Raw genomic sequence first — 14361 nt, 5'->3', positions numbered from 1 at the left:
CCAGGATCACGCCCTGGGCCGAAGGCAGGCGCTAAACTGCTGAGCTACCCGGGCTGCCCGGATTTTATTTTCTTTAAACTACTCCTGTGAATGCTGATTTTACCCTCATGAAATCCTAATTCTACAAAAGGAGGAGATACACTTGGGAACAATCAAGAACAAAAGATACCTTCACTGGGTGATGTACAAGCAACAGTCCATAGAATACACGACTATACAAGGATATTCAATGTCATGATATTCACAGCAATGAATTTAAAAACTGGCTTCATTCAGAATCTTCAAATATTCAAGGAGATTTACAATAGAAAAGAATAACTAGTTAGACCAGTTAGAAATAAATCCATTAGTTTTAATATAATCCAAGTTACAAGGCACACAGCATTATATCAATATATCAACAAAGGGAACTCTTAGAATAACTTATTTTAAGAGAGTTGAAAGAAATTATTATAAAGGGAAAAATTTCTTTTTATGTACCTTTGAACAAAAGTCATTAAACAAAATTAAAATCCAAAAACACTATTGTTCTTCCATAAATTAAATGTTTGAAAAAAATCTAATTAAGCTTAAGGGTTTCAAATGAATGAAATTACACTAACATATTTTTATGCATTAGTTATTTTCCTGGGTTATTAATTATAAAAAGCTACCTAGTAAATTTCAATAATTTTAACAACTTCCCTGTGTGAATGTTTGTAACATTAACAACCAATTTTTATTTGTTTATGCAGCTTAATAATTTTCCAGTATGAAGATGTTTTTCTTACAAGGTAACTGAATTGCTGAAGAAGCTTCTAACTGAAACTGCCCTGTCACACTATTTACAAAATTGTTACTCAGAGAATTCAAGGAAAATACAAATTTGGTTAAAGCAAATTACTGTTATGACTTTCAAAACACTTAATTGAAAATGTCAAAATGAATTAAGCCATATTATAGGTGAAATTTTAACATAAAAAATAAATATGACTAAGTTTGACTATTTTTTCAATTATGTTCCATTTCTTTTTATGTTTTGTATCACATTTTTCTGAAAACTAAATCTTTTCAAAGTAGAATAAGTATCTTAAAGTTCTATTAAATAAAAATGGTTAATTAAAATTGCTTAAATGTAATTAAAATGATTTATCAAGGTAGACAAATACAGATGGCAAATGTATTCTACAACTTATGTCTATTCAACATGCAATATTAATATATATTATTTTTGTGTCTATATTCAATATTAAAGTCCTGGTACTAAATAGAATTTTGGAAGTTATAAACAGTCTTATTTGTACAATAATATAAAAATAGAAAGTACTAGGCTAAGGAAAAAATCTGAGAACAAATTTTAACTGTGAATTTATACATGCATATTAACTTAATTTCAACTAATTTGCTGAGAATTAGATTAAACAAATGATTTAGATAATAACCGTATCTATAATACCCATCTACAAAGGAGGTACAACAACATTTGTTTAATTTCAGACATGTAGGGCACATTGGATTTGAGAAGTTTGTGGGACACCCAAACAGAGAGATCCTGAATAGGCAGATGGATATAGTGTTTGAAGCTCAAAAGGTTAAGGTTTGGAAATCATCATCATCAGGTATAGTAATTGATTCCATAGAAGTAGGTGAGCTCAAGAAAGAATTCTAGGGGAACCACAGGATATAAGAGCTGGCAGATAAAAAGAAATAGCTTCAGAAACCTGAAGAAAAATAGTCAGAAGGATAAATGAGAACCAGCAAGGAATACTGTGATCAAGTCTTTAAAGAAGTTAATCAAGCTAGAGTGAAAAAAGTATCCAATGGATTTGCAAAATAGAATACCCGAAGTCTTCTGACAAATAGTGATTTCAGTCGATTAATGGAGCTAAAGTGAAATTGCTAGGGTAGTAAGAAAGTTAAGATCAGAGGCATGGATTCCTCATTTATTAAAAAAAAAAAAAAAATCCTGAGCACCAATTTAATATGCCAGGAAGTAAGCTGGGATATATTGAGATGGTAGGTACTGTGAGGATATGCTGATGTGAAGACTGCTGTCACAGCATTTACAATCCACTAGGAAAGACGAATCATGACTCCTTCAGTCAAGGATATTAACATGCAATATAAACCTTTACTTAAACCTGAAAGAAAATGTTAGATAGTTCACAGAATTGCTGGGAAGCTGAAGAAATGGGCTCAAAAACTCTGTAATGAGGGAAGAAACCAGAGAAAGTGATGTCACGGAACTAGTCCAGTGAAAAAGACCTCCAGGCTGCCACCAGCAAGCATTAACTGTGACAATTGGCAGTACCTATCTCACTGATACTAAACAAGAGATGGCACCTCCAGCCTGAATGGTCTATTGCTACTTGCCTCCAAAAGTCCTATCTAACCATGACCATTACCAGCAAGGATTTGCTGCTGTCTCTATTTGTTGGCATCACTTATTCATACATTCAAAAGTGGGGAAAATGCTTTGCACTGGTTGAATCATGGTCATACATCCATAGTCCAGCTATGAGGGAAGCTGTAGCGGTGAGTACAAAGCTCTCCTACTGTAAAAGGGCTCTGCCTCTTAGTAAGGCTTATAAGGTACAGAACTATCCAAATACAAGAAGTTCATGTGAAGAATAGCTATATCAGAGAGTAAAAACACATACAGAAGTTAAGTAAATAACACTAGCTTACACAAGATGGAGCATATTTTTCTCTCACACAAAGTCAACGTGGAAGCCAGGAGTCCAGGGCTGATGATGGTAATAAAGTGCAGTCATAAGGAGGTCAGGCCTCTTCTATGTGGCTGCTCTTTTGTCTTCAGTGCCATCTCATGATGCAGTATGGCTACTCAAGGGGCCAGTCAGCACATTCACATGTTAGTCAATGGAAAAAGAAAGGGCGGGGGGCATCTTCCCTTTAAGTTACATTCAACTTACATCTCATTTCTCAAGACTTCATCACAAGGCCAAACTTGTCTGTAAAAGGAAAAGAGAGAATGTAGTTGTTTGCTGTGTAGCAATGTGCCCAGTTAAAAATGAGAGCTTTTGCTCTAAGAAAGAAGGGATCAATGTATACGGAAGGTAAATAGCAGTATCAACTATAATGAAAAGCAATCACTATAACAAAATAGGTGATAACAATGAAGAGTGGTGAGGGAAATACAAAAAAGATACAGCATAAGATTCTTACCTGATCTAGAAAGTAAGGAAGATCTCCTTGGGGAACATGTATTTGAACAGAAAGTAAACAATGAGTAGTCAACTAGATGGAAAGTGTAGAAGGAGAAAGGACAGAAGGGGAGGAAGGCAGTGAGAGGCAAGAGAAACATGTCTAAAGGCTTGGCATGATCCACAGAGAAGGAATGCAAAAATTTCAAGTGTAGAAATCAGAGAGCAAGGGAACGAGTGGCATGAGCTAATGCTCATCAGGGAGGCAGGGCCCTGATCCTAGGACATGCCTCTTAAACCAGGCAGGTTGGATTTAATCCTAAGGGTGGTATGAAGTCACCAATTAAAACACAGTGATACATTTGAAGCTTGGAAATATCAGAAAGACTGTAGTATGGAGCTGGGATTAGAGAAGAACAAGGTTAGAGGTAGAAAATCAAAAGGCAATTGCAGTTTATGAGAGAAGGGACAGAGGGCTAGACTAGGTTAGAGGTATTAGTGATAGAACTGGAAGGATTCAAGAGCCAATCAGAAAATATAATTGGTTTGTAACTGAAGGGGATATTGGGAGTAAGGTAGCAGAGTTATGCCTGATTCTTAGGTTTCTGATTTGAACATCTAGGTCCGGGATAGGCCTCACTTACTAACACAAGGTTCATGAAAGAAGCAGAAGGGGTTTTCTCATTTTTTTTTTCTTTTGAAGAAGGGAATAATTAGTTTCAGTTTTACCATGGGAAGTCTGAGGTCTCATGAAACATCTGATTGGAGTTGTTAAAAAACCTATTATTTCTAAGCATCTAGAATGAGAAAATAGGAGGAATGAACTGAGTATGTTTCAGAGCAATGGAGCACTTACAGCATGGGAGTGAATGCCAGAATTTTAAGATGATGTATAGTAAGACTAGTAGATAGTTAAGAACAGAGCTCCAATTAGCTCAACTGTTGATGAGATGGGAAAAGAAAAACTAAGAGATGTTTTATACCACTTCCCCAAAATTTTGTTTAAGAAGACAGAGGGATGACCTAGGAATCTTGGAATTTAAAGCACCCTAACAAATACTGATATAATAGGTCCAGAGTTTTCAGATAATCATTGCTGTAGATATCTTTATTTCAAAAAAATTAATCTCTATGGACAGAGGGAAAGGACTCTTTGGTTAAATTAGTTGAGGGGAATATATATATATATATATATATATATATATATATATATATATATATATATATCCTGCCCACTTTACACAAACTTCCCTCTTGGAGATTCCCAGTGTGCAATGGCAGTAAAAAGCTTCAAGAAATTCTGCATTTTGCTAGATAATTTAAGTAACCCTATTGAACAAATTGTTCCCCAAATTTATTGGCTTCAGAATACAACTATATTATAACACCCAAAAATATATCACAATCTAAGGGTGCCTGGGTGGCTCAGTTAGTTAAGAGTCTGGTTTTGGCTCATAGGTCATGAGATCAAGCCCTGTGCTGGGCTCCATGCTCAGTGGGGAGTCTGCTTGAGGATTCTCTCTCTCCCTCTCCCTCTGCCCCTCCCCCCATGCTCATTTGCTCTCTCTGTTTCTATCTAAAATAAATATTTTTTAAAGGATTTTATTTATTTGAGAAAGACAAAGAGAGAGAGAGAGAGCATGAGGGGTGGGGGGGATGCACAAAAGGAGATGGAAAAGCATCGCTTCTTGGCCTTTTGGCTAAGATCAAGTGTGGAGATGGAGAAGCAGGCTTCCTGCTGAGCAGGGGGCCCAACATGGGGCTCAATCCCAGGACCCCGCAGATGCTTAACCAACTGAGCCATCTAGGTGCCCCAAATAAACAGATCTTGAAAAAACATTGGTTTAAATAAAATAAATCTGAACTGCTAGAAACTATTAACAAAATATAAGGATTTACTATAAGCCACAATGATAATGATAATAGACACAGATAACCAGTAAAAACCAGAGTAAAAGATAAATATGATACCTAGAAATTATAATGTATAAAGACACAGCTTTAAGATAGGTGGAATCATCCACATTTTATAGATAATGAAACAAGGCTCAGTGAATTTGGCAATTTTTCTAAGATCTTGAGAGGTTGTTTTGAACATCAAGAGGAATAAGGCTAAAGGAAGTATTCCAAAGGCTAGAAAGCACCATACAAACTTAAGGTGTCATCAAATAAAAGCATATATAAATACCTCTGCTATCTGTAAAAACATGTTAATTTTTCTTAGTTTTCTAGAAGGTCAGACAGAAAATACACTTAGAAAAATAAGTAATAAAATTGGAAAAACTGATGAGAAACACGGAAAACAGTTCACATAAAAAATATTATATGTTACAAATGCAACCCATCTTTCAATGCTATTTTCATGGCTATTTTCTTTACAGTTTGTTTGTTTATTTATTTAAAAGATTTTATTTATTTATTCACGAGAGACACACACAGAGAGAGGCAGAGACACATGCAGAGGGAGAAGCAAGCTCCATGCAAGGAGCCTGATGTGGGACTTGATCCCGGGTCTCCAGGATCCCGGGTCTCCCAGGGCTGCCCCTTTACAGAGTTTATAATATGATTTGCCTCTATGGAAGTGTTAACAGTAGAGAGACTAACATGAATTCTGGAATTAGAAAGATGCACATTCACATGCTGATTGTGTTACTTACTAGCTAAGGCAGCAAGCCAATATGTGCCTCAAATGTTTGATAATCATAATTATGAAGGTGATAATAATCATACTGACTACCATTTATTGGTCACTTGCTACATACTAAGCCCTTTACATACTCCCTTACTGCTCACAATGTTTCCAGAAAGGTGGAATCATACTCATTACTCAGAATCAGGTAATGAAAAAAAGGTTCAATTTAAAAAAAATTAAAATTTAAGTAATTTTTCTGATTTTAAGAAATCATTCTGAACATTAGGAGGAATAAGGTTTGAATGAAGTATTCTGAAAGCCATAAAGTGTCATACAAATTTTAGAGTTAACTAAAAAATGTATATAAATCTTTCTTACAAAGACTGCTCTTAGTAGTACCAGTTATTAAGGTATGAAAAATGAAAACATCAATTCCTTAGGAACTAAACACTGATTGACAGCTTTTTTTACTGTATTGTTTGAAAATGAGAGAATTAGTGTTTTTAGTATTTTTGGAAGCTCTGATGAGTCAAATGCTTTGACCAAAATAATCACTGAATTGAATAGTAGGTCATGATTCTATTAAAATGCTAACTAACTAGATGGTAATACCTATACCCTAGTAAATTCTCTAGACATATCCCTAGCAATGATCAAATATGTGTTAAATACAGTTTTCTAATGAAAAGAATAAAATGTACAAGGCTACTGGATGCAAAGGACATTTTATAGCCATATGGGAGTAGTATTCTAGTGTCTGGAATGAGGCTGACATAGGGGCTTAACTGGACTATTTTCAGTTTAGTGATATGGGTAATACATATCAGAAAATCTTTAAGTTCTTATATATGTGTCATTGGTTCAAAACGGCTCTTTGCATATCATGTCTCCATGACCAGTGGTATCTGATTGCTCAGACCCTATGTGATCTTTGGTAGGCATAGTTATTCACCCATAAAACTGCCAGTTACCAAGCTCAAGTACTGGGGATACAAAGAAAATTACATGTAACATCTATCTTCAAGGAACACTCAGTCCATTATGGAAGTCACTATCACCACTGAGATTAGTAGTCAGTATCAATTTTATTTTGTTTTTACTTGTCTAAATTAAACAAAAAAGTCAAATAGTATATAACTCATTCCCTACTTCCAGTTTGGACATCAAATTTTACAAAACAAAAAGCCTATTTCTAAAAGATTAAAAAGCTTAAAGATAAATCATAATCAGATATCCCTGCTTCTTTTCTTTTCAGATTTTATTTATTTATTTATTTATTTATTTATTTGAGAGAGAGAACAAGCAATGGGAAGGAGCAGAGGGAGAGAGAAAGAGACAGGGAAGTAGACTCCCCATTGAACAGGAAGCCTGATGCAATGCTCAATTCCAGGACCCAGGATCATGGCCTGAGATGAAGGCAGATGCTTAACCAACTGAGCCACACACGTGCCCCAGGTCCCCCTGCTTAAAATAGCTTTGAAATATATTGAGAATGAAAATCAAATTTGTGACCATAATCAATGAGTTCTTCTTGATTTGGCCTCAGACTACCTCTGACTTCACTGAATATGACTCTCCCCTTAGCTCACTAGAATCCAGCTATAAGTCTTTTTTCTTTCTAAAAACAGAAAACTATTCATGTCTAAGTGCCCTTTCTGATCATTCAACCAAAAGCAAAATTCACATGGCCCTGTTCCTCCCTTATTTATCACATATTTCAGGTTATGGCATTTCTCATTATCTGACAAAATATTATTCATATAATTATTTTCTGTCTCTTTCTACTAAAATTAGAATGCTATGACACCTCATACCTGTTAGAATGGGTATTATCAAAATGATAAGAAATAACAAGTTTTGGCAAGGATGTGGAGAAAAAGGAAGACTCATGCACTGTTGGTAAAAACTTAAATTGGTGCAGCTACTGTGGAAACTAGTATGGAAGCTTCTCAAAAAATTAAAACTAGAACTACCGTAAGATCTGGCACTCCCACTTCGAGTATATACCCGAAGGAAATAAAATCAGTGCTGCAAAGAGCTATCAATTATTCATAATTGCCAAAATATGGAAACAACTGAAGTGTCCATTGACAGATAAAGGGATAAAGCACATTGATATATATACTCAATGGAATACTAGAAAGCCATGAGAAAGAAAGAAATCTTGCCACTGGAAACAACATGGATGGACCTTGAGGGCATTGTCTAAGTGAAATAAGTCAGACAGAGAGAGACAAATACTGCATGATCTCATTTATATGTAGAATTTAAAAAAGCTGAACTCATAGGAATAGCAGAATGGCAGTTGCCAGGGAGTAGGGGATGGGGGAAATGTTGGTTAGAGGGTACTAATTTCCTGTTACAAAATGAGGAAGTTCTGCGAGTCTAATGTACCACATGGTGACTACAATTAACAATACGGTATTATATACATGAAAATTCCTAAGACAATAGATCTTCGATGTTCTCACCACATACAAAAATAAAAAGGTAATTATGTGAGGTGATGGAAGTGTTAACTAACCCTACTGAAGTAATAATTTCCTAATACATATGGGTATCAAATTATCATGTTGTACATATTAAGTTTATACAATGTTGGATGTCAATTATATCACAATTGAAGTAAGGGAAATACTAGAATGCCAGGAGAGAACATGTACCTTTTATATTTTTATCACAGTATCCCAACACTTAGAATAATACCTGGCATGTAGGAGATGCTCCATAATTATTTGTGAGTCAACCAAAGAAACAATTAGTGGTTGAGCTAAGATTCAAATCCAGGTCTGACGGGCTACTCACCCTTAGGATTTGTCAGCTATGTCACTCAGCTTGTGAGGGCAGAGTTGAATTTGACTTCCTTTTGTATTCCCCATATTCACTGCTATATGTAAAATGTTAGCAACACATACTTACTGAATAGAAAAACATTTTAGACTTCATACTAAAAGGTTTTAGGTACGGGATAACAAAAAACAGTATATGACTATCTGTAAGTACAGAACCAATTCATGCCATTCCTTCTTCTAAAATACTTCCACAAGGCCACTCTCCTTCTTCTGTTTAAAAAATTCCTCCCTTGCTTTCAAGAACAAGACCTTGTTTATGTTATTGTTTTCCTCAGCACTGAAGGAAATGGTTCATACAACTTCTGAACTCTCCTAGCACTTCCTTCTTACCCTTACCATACAACCGATTTTTTCCCAAAGACTGTGAGCTAAAGCAGGAACTGGCCTCCAACTTTTCCCTCCTTCTTTACTTTCTTCCTTTTCCCCCTCTTTTTCTCTCTCCCTCTCTCTCTCTACTTCTTCCCTCCTTTCCTTTCTGTTCTTTTTTAGGTGATTAAGGAGAGAAGTGTAAAATGGTTTCAAATAGGGGTGCCTGGGTGGCTCAGTCGGTTAAGTGTCCAAATCTTGATTTCGGCTCAGGTCATGACCTCAGGGTCCTGGAATGGAGCCCAGCATCAGGCTCCATGCTCAGTGGGGAGTCTGCTTTTTCCTCTCCTTCTGCCTTCCCCCGCTCATGTTATCTCTCAAATAAATAACTAAAATCTTTAAAATAAATACATAAATAAAATAAAATGCTTTTATAACATAAGCATCTGTAGTCCTGGGATTATAATAAATTTGAATCCCTTAAACAATGTGAGTATGCTTCAAATGTTATCTAGTTACATGTCCCCAAGAAAACTGTGTGTAGGGGCAAACTATGACAAGTTAGAGCACTCCAATGAAGCTCAGACACGAATAGCAATTTAACAGGAGAATTTCTAAGATTAAGTGATCTCATATACTTCAAATATGAGATTTAAATTTACTCAGCCTGCCACAAAGTATACAAATGTGTATTTTCTTATTAATACAGCTAAAACACTTTTAAGACCTGGAATCTTTTAGTTCTGATGTTTAACACTCTCAAGAGTGCTCTTTACTCCCATATGTGATATTCCAATGGATCTCACAATCACAGCTTTTGAAATACTCCATATATTGAGTGGTCTATAGTTGGTCATCCGTTATATCAAAGACTACATATCATTAAAAAAAATCAGTTTCAGTTTTAAAGTATTATTCTTTACAATGGGTAGCATACAATATTATTAAAATGTAATTCTCTAACTTACTGATTTGATACAAAGGAATTCATGTTTGCCATAGGAAGGTACATAAAACATACATAGGTGAAAAATATACCTGTAAGCCACCAGAAGAAAAGGGAAAAACAAAACACAATAAGGACACAAAACCTCAGTGAGCACAGACATTTAAGAAAAATAATATAGATGCAACTAGCCTAGTATACCTCAAAAAGGCTACAAAGGCATAAATATTTTGCTTTTCTTATAGAGAGGGAGAGAGGGAGAGGAGGGACTGAGGGAAAGGCAAAGAGCAAATCCTAAATAGGCTCTATGCCCAGCACAGGGCCCAATGTGGGGCTCAAACTCACAACACCCTGAGATTATGACCTGAACCAAAATCAAGAGACAGATGCTTAACCTGGCACAAATATTATACAGGATACAAAAATGATGGTCATTACTGTAATGTAACTATCATATAATCTCTTCAAGAGAACAAGAAAGGGTACAGGATATCAGAGATTTTTATTACAAGTGTAGACATTTCAAAGAAATCCAGTAATCTACAATAATATTTTTTGTGGGTGTAGCATAGCTAAAGTTTTAGTATATAGCTATGTCTTTTTTCCATTGCTATGAAAATCAGTCAGTTTAATCTATCATGCTGCTCCAAGGATATAACCCTTCATTTGAGGGATAGGGCTTTGTTTAATTTGTTGTCCTAAAATTCTTACCTGGCCCAAAAATAGAAAGGTGGTGTTGGTTTTTGTTTTTTTTTCTAATTTAAGTTAGAGTATAAACAAAAAGAAAGAAAGAGAAAGAAAGAAAGAAAGAAAGAAAGAAAGAAAGAAAGAAAGAAAGAAAGGAAGGAAGGAAGGAAGGAAGGAAGGAAGGAAGGAAGGAATCTTTCTGCCATTTCAGCAACAAAATCTATTTAAGGTAATATTCTTAGTTCTTTAAATAGTTAAAAACTTTAGAGACAGTATATTCCAAAGGCCTCCTTAGCCACTTTTCTAAAGTACAGAATGATCAATAAAAATCAGCCTGTAACTGTACCTTCCAAACGTCAATTGGAAAGAGTCTGCATTCAATGGAATGCCAAATAGTACTGGCAGACATTTACTCTTATAGAAAGAGAATGCTATGTTTGCATTGTTCTGTTAATAGCATACTAACAAGTATGTTTCCTGTAGGGTCACTAATGGATAGAAAAAAATACACAATAAAGCAGTGAATAGTGGACAGCCATTCACGCTCTATTGGTCTACAGTTACTAGAGAGAAGAAAGAGTAAGTTCTATAATCTTAGGCAGCTCTAAAAAAGAATACTCTCTTGTTAAAGCTCAAGAGAATATGAAGAGGAAATAAAAGAGAAAAAAGTCAGACAGATTATGCTGTCAATTTTAGTTGTCATAATGTGCTTCAGAGATAAAACATTCCTCTGAATGGCAATTGAACAGATGGAAATTTTCATTTTTGGTTAACTGGATGGAAGAATTGGACCAGTACCTAAAATGACATTGAAATGAAGCTCAAACCCCCTCCCACAAGAAAGAAACAGATGCATCACTCCAGATACAAAATAAATTATTGAACAGTGCATATATTATATTGGCATCATTGTATCCAACTGTACATCTGCACAATGTTTTAGTCTCCTGGTGAGAGAACAGACATTTCTGAAAGGGAAAATAGGCAACTATTGAAGTGAATCAGATAACTATACCATTTGGGTAAGAAAAGCCAAACAACACTTCACTGAATTTGAAGTTATTCACGCTGAGATGAAAAGAGAACCATAAATTATACTGATTCCAATGCCCTTGAACTTACACATTGATTTAAATGTGGTAGATTCTGAAATATAAAACCACATTTTCAAGATTTTTGTAATCTTAAATAAGAGTGAACAAAAAAATATGACTACTTAGGACTCTGAAGGAGTTAGGGTTGAATAGCCTCTTTGCTTGAGCTGACAGAGGAGTGAGTGATATATTAAACTAAAACTACATTCCTCAGCTTATGCTATGATTGGAGAGGACTCATAAAATAGGTAACTAAAAGGAAACCTATTTGATAGCTTAAAGTTAATAATTGATCTTATGAGTTGTGAACTAAGGAAATGGGGCTGAGATGAACTCCTTTTTAAAAGTAAGTTCCAATCCACTTGCTGACAATACGGTCCTGGTGGGTACTTTGCCATGGCTCTCCTAGCCAGCTCTAGCTCACTGCTGAGCTGATCCATTATATCATAATATACTTCTACCTCAAGTCTTCCTAGTAACCCTTTCAACTCTTTCCCAACTCACTAAATCCTTAGTCTAGCTGCAGAGAAAGCATGAAGATACCAGCCCTAGACAGTCAGTAAACAAGCAGGGTTTGTATTTTGTTTTGTTTTAAGCCATCATCTTGGTTTGCATTGGGCCAGCAATACCCCTGTGGTACAAGGTAACTGCATAAGATGTAAGAATATGATGTCTGAGGATGTCAGCAGAATAAATTCTGAGGTTAGTACCTAACAGAGAAATATCTCTTACATAAAGAGATTTTATAGTCAAATAATAGAAATTCTGATTTTTAAATTCATCACAATGTAATGAGATTTTAGTAAATATCTCAAGTGACAGAATATTTTATCAGATATGACTTCCAATCAAACCATACTTAATAAGGATTCATTATTTTGAAGACCAACTGAATTGTCTCATAAGACTATTAGAACAGCACAGGTGGGAAATCTATGTTCACTGAAACCCTACAAAATATTAATGGAGAGTGAATATCATGGGCACAATGAATTACTAGTCCATACTGGTGCAGTCTTCACAATGGTATTCCCTTCAGAAATAAAGTTGCATGGGGAAGTCATTCTTTGCATTCTCCCTATCATTTTTAAACACAGGCAAATGTGAAACAGAGCTCATTAAAGATATAGAAAGACAAATATAACCTAAAAGTAAAAGTATAAGGAGGTTGGGCCCATCTGGACTTATTAGACAGAGAAAAGCCTTGAGGGGAATAGCTAGGAATGTGGGATAGGAGAAATAGTTAGAAGGTAATTGGGAAAGGGGAACTCGAGTTGGCTCCCTCCCTGGGGTGTTTCTGCCAAGGAAGGAGAATAAGAATAGAACCTTCAGGAATAGTATCATGTGGTGGCTGGATGCCCAAAGAGAGTCTGTTGCTAGAAAAAGGCCATGGTATATAATATGGTAATGATTCACAGAAAAATAAGAGAAAGAAGTGGACCAGAAATCATATTTTGTCCCTCTGACTCATTCTGATGCTCTCTCTTATTTAAACATAAGCTGTTCTATGGTTTCCAGCCACTTTATTACCCACTCTTTGCTGGTGGTATTTCTCATTGTCATTCTGTAATCATTCCTATATTAACTAGTGTAAATTTAATTTATTAGGTAACCTAAAACAAATGATTTAACAAAACATTTTATGTATTCAGGTGTTTCATCTCCAGGGGTCACGGGTATCAGGTTCAACAGAGGAAGCTGATGCACCATCACCAAGGAGTCAGGTGAAAATTTCTAATCTACAAGACAAGAAAGCAGGTAGGAGTCCCAAATCTTCCTAAGTGAGGACAGAAAGAGAGTAAAAAAAGAGTATCCTGAAAGAAACAGTGTGTTTTCCTTTAGGTACACCTTTAACAGTGTATTTTCCTGTTAGGTACACCTTTAACTGCATTTTTAAAAAGTAGGCTCCAAGCTCAACATGGAACTTGAACTCATGATCCCAAGCTCAAGAGTCACATGCTCTACAAATAAGCCAGCCAAGCACTGCCCCACCCTTTTAAAAAAAAGTACACCTCTAATTGCATTTCATTTTCATCTGAGATAGTTAAGATTCTTATTTTGATATCTTTATGTTTTCTTATCAAACACAACACCAGCAAAACATTTATTAACTTTAATTATGAAATAACCTACTTTATGAATAAAGCATTTCTTCACCTGTTTTAGGTTTAGAAGGTGTTGAAAGATAACCTTAGACAGTACATGTGGAAACTGGCAAGTCTGATGGGAGGCTGGATTCACCTCCCTAAGTGTAAAGCCTCAAATGGGCAGAGAAAAGCTGAATTGCTATTAATGAAACCATATGTGGCAAATGAACTTTAAATCTACTCAGCCCGCATTGAAAAGGACCACTAGAGACTAAAGCTTTTAATCCCTTTGTTCATCGTTGAGCAGATGATTAGCACACTTTCAAGGCTGACACATTACATACTCTTTTAAGCATTGGATTCTTCAACACTATGAAGATTTTATTATACTCTTAGTAATCATTTATAACAATTTAAATATTTTCTTCTATCATGTTGTCTTCTAACATTTTTAATTTCCTATCAAAATAATTATGCAAATGCCAGCCAAAAAAGGAAAACAATTCTTTCATGGGGTGCCTTGGTGACTCAGTCAGTTAAGCAAGCATGTCTGCCTTCAGCTCAGGTCATGATCCCAGGGTCCTAGGATGCAGCCCCACAACCAGCTCCCTGCT

General features: G+C 35.5%; 1 protein-coding gene and 1 long non-coding RNA gene across 2 annotated transcripts in view; both read right to left on the bottom strand.

Moving 5' to 3' along the window:
* The window catches only part of NDUFAF2 (NADH:ubiquinone oxidoreductase complex assembly factor 2), a 155929-nt gene that overhangs the window by 116693 nt on the left and 24875 nt on the right, over nucleotides 1-14361 (bottom strand). The window lies entirely within an intron of this gene.
* The window catches only part of LOC140633676 (uncharacterized), a 28165-nt gene that overhangs the window by 5362 nt on the left and 8442 nt on the right, over nucleotides 1-14361 (bottom strand). Inside the window, exon 2 of the long non-coding RNA XR_012031257.1 lies at nucleotides 2913-2951. This is a non-coding gene — a long non-coding RNA (uncharacterized lncRNA). The remainder of the gene's footprint in view (nucleotides 1-2912; nucleotides 2952-14361) is intronic.

This window comes from Canis lupus, chromosome 5 (genome assembly GCF_048164855.1).
Source record: "Canis lupus baileyi chromosome 5, mCanLup2.hap1, whole genome shotgun sequence".
In the NCBI taxonomy this organism is placed as follows: domain Eukaryota; kingdom Metazoa; phylum Chordata; class Mammalia; order Carnivora; family Canidae; genus Canis; species Canis lupus.
This window is presented reverse-complemented; position numbering and strand designations above follow the sequence as displayed.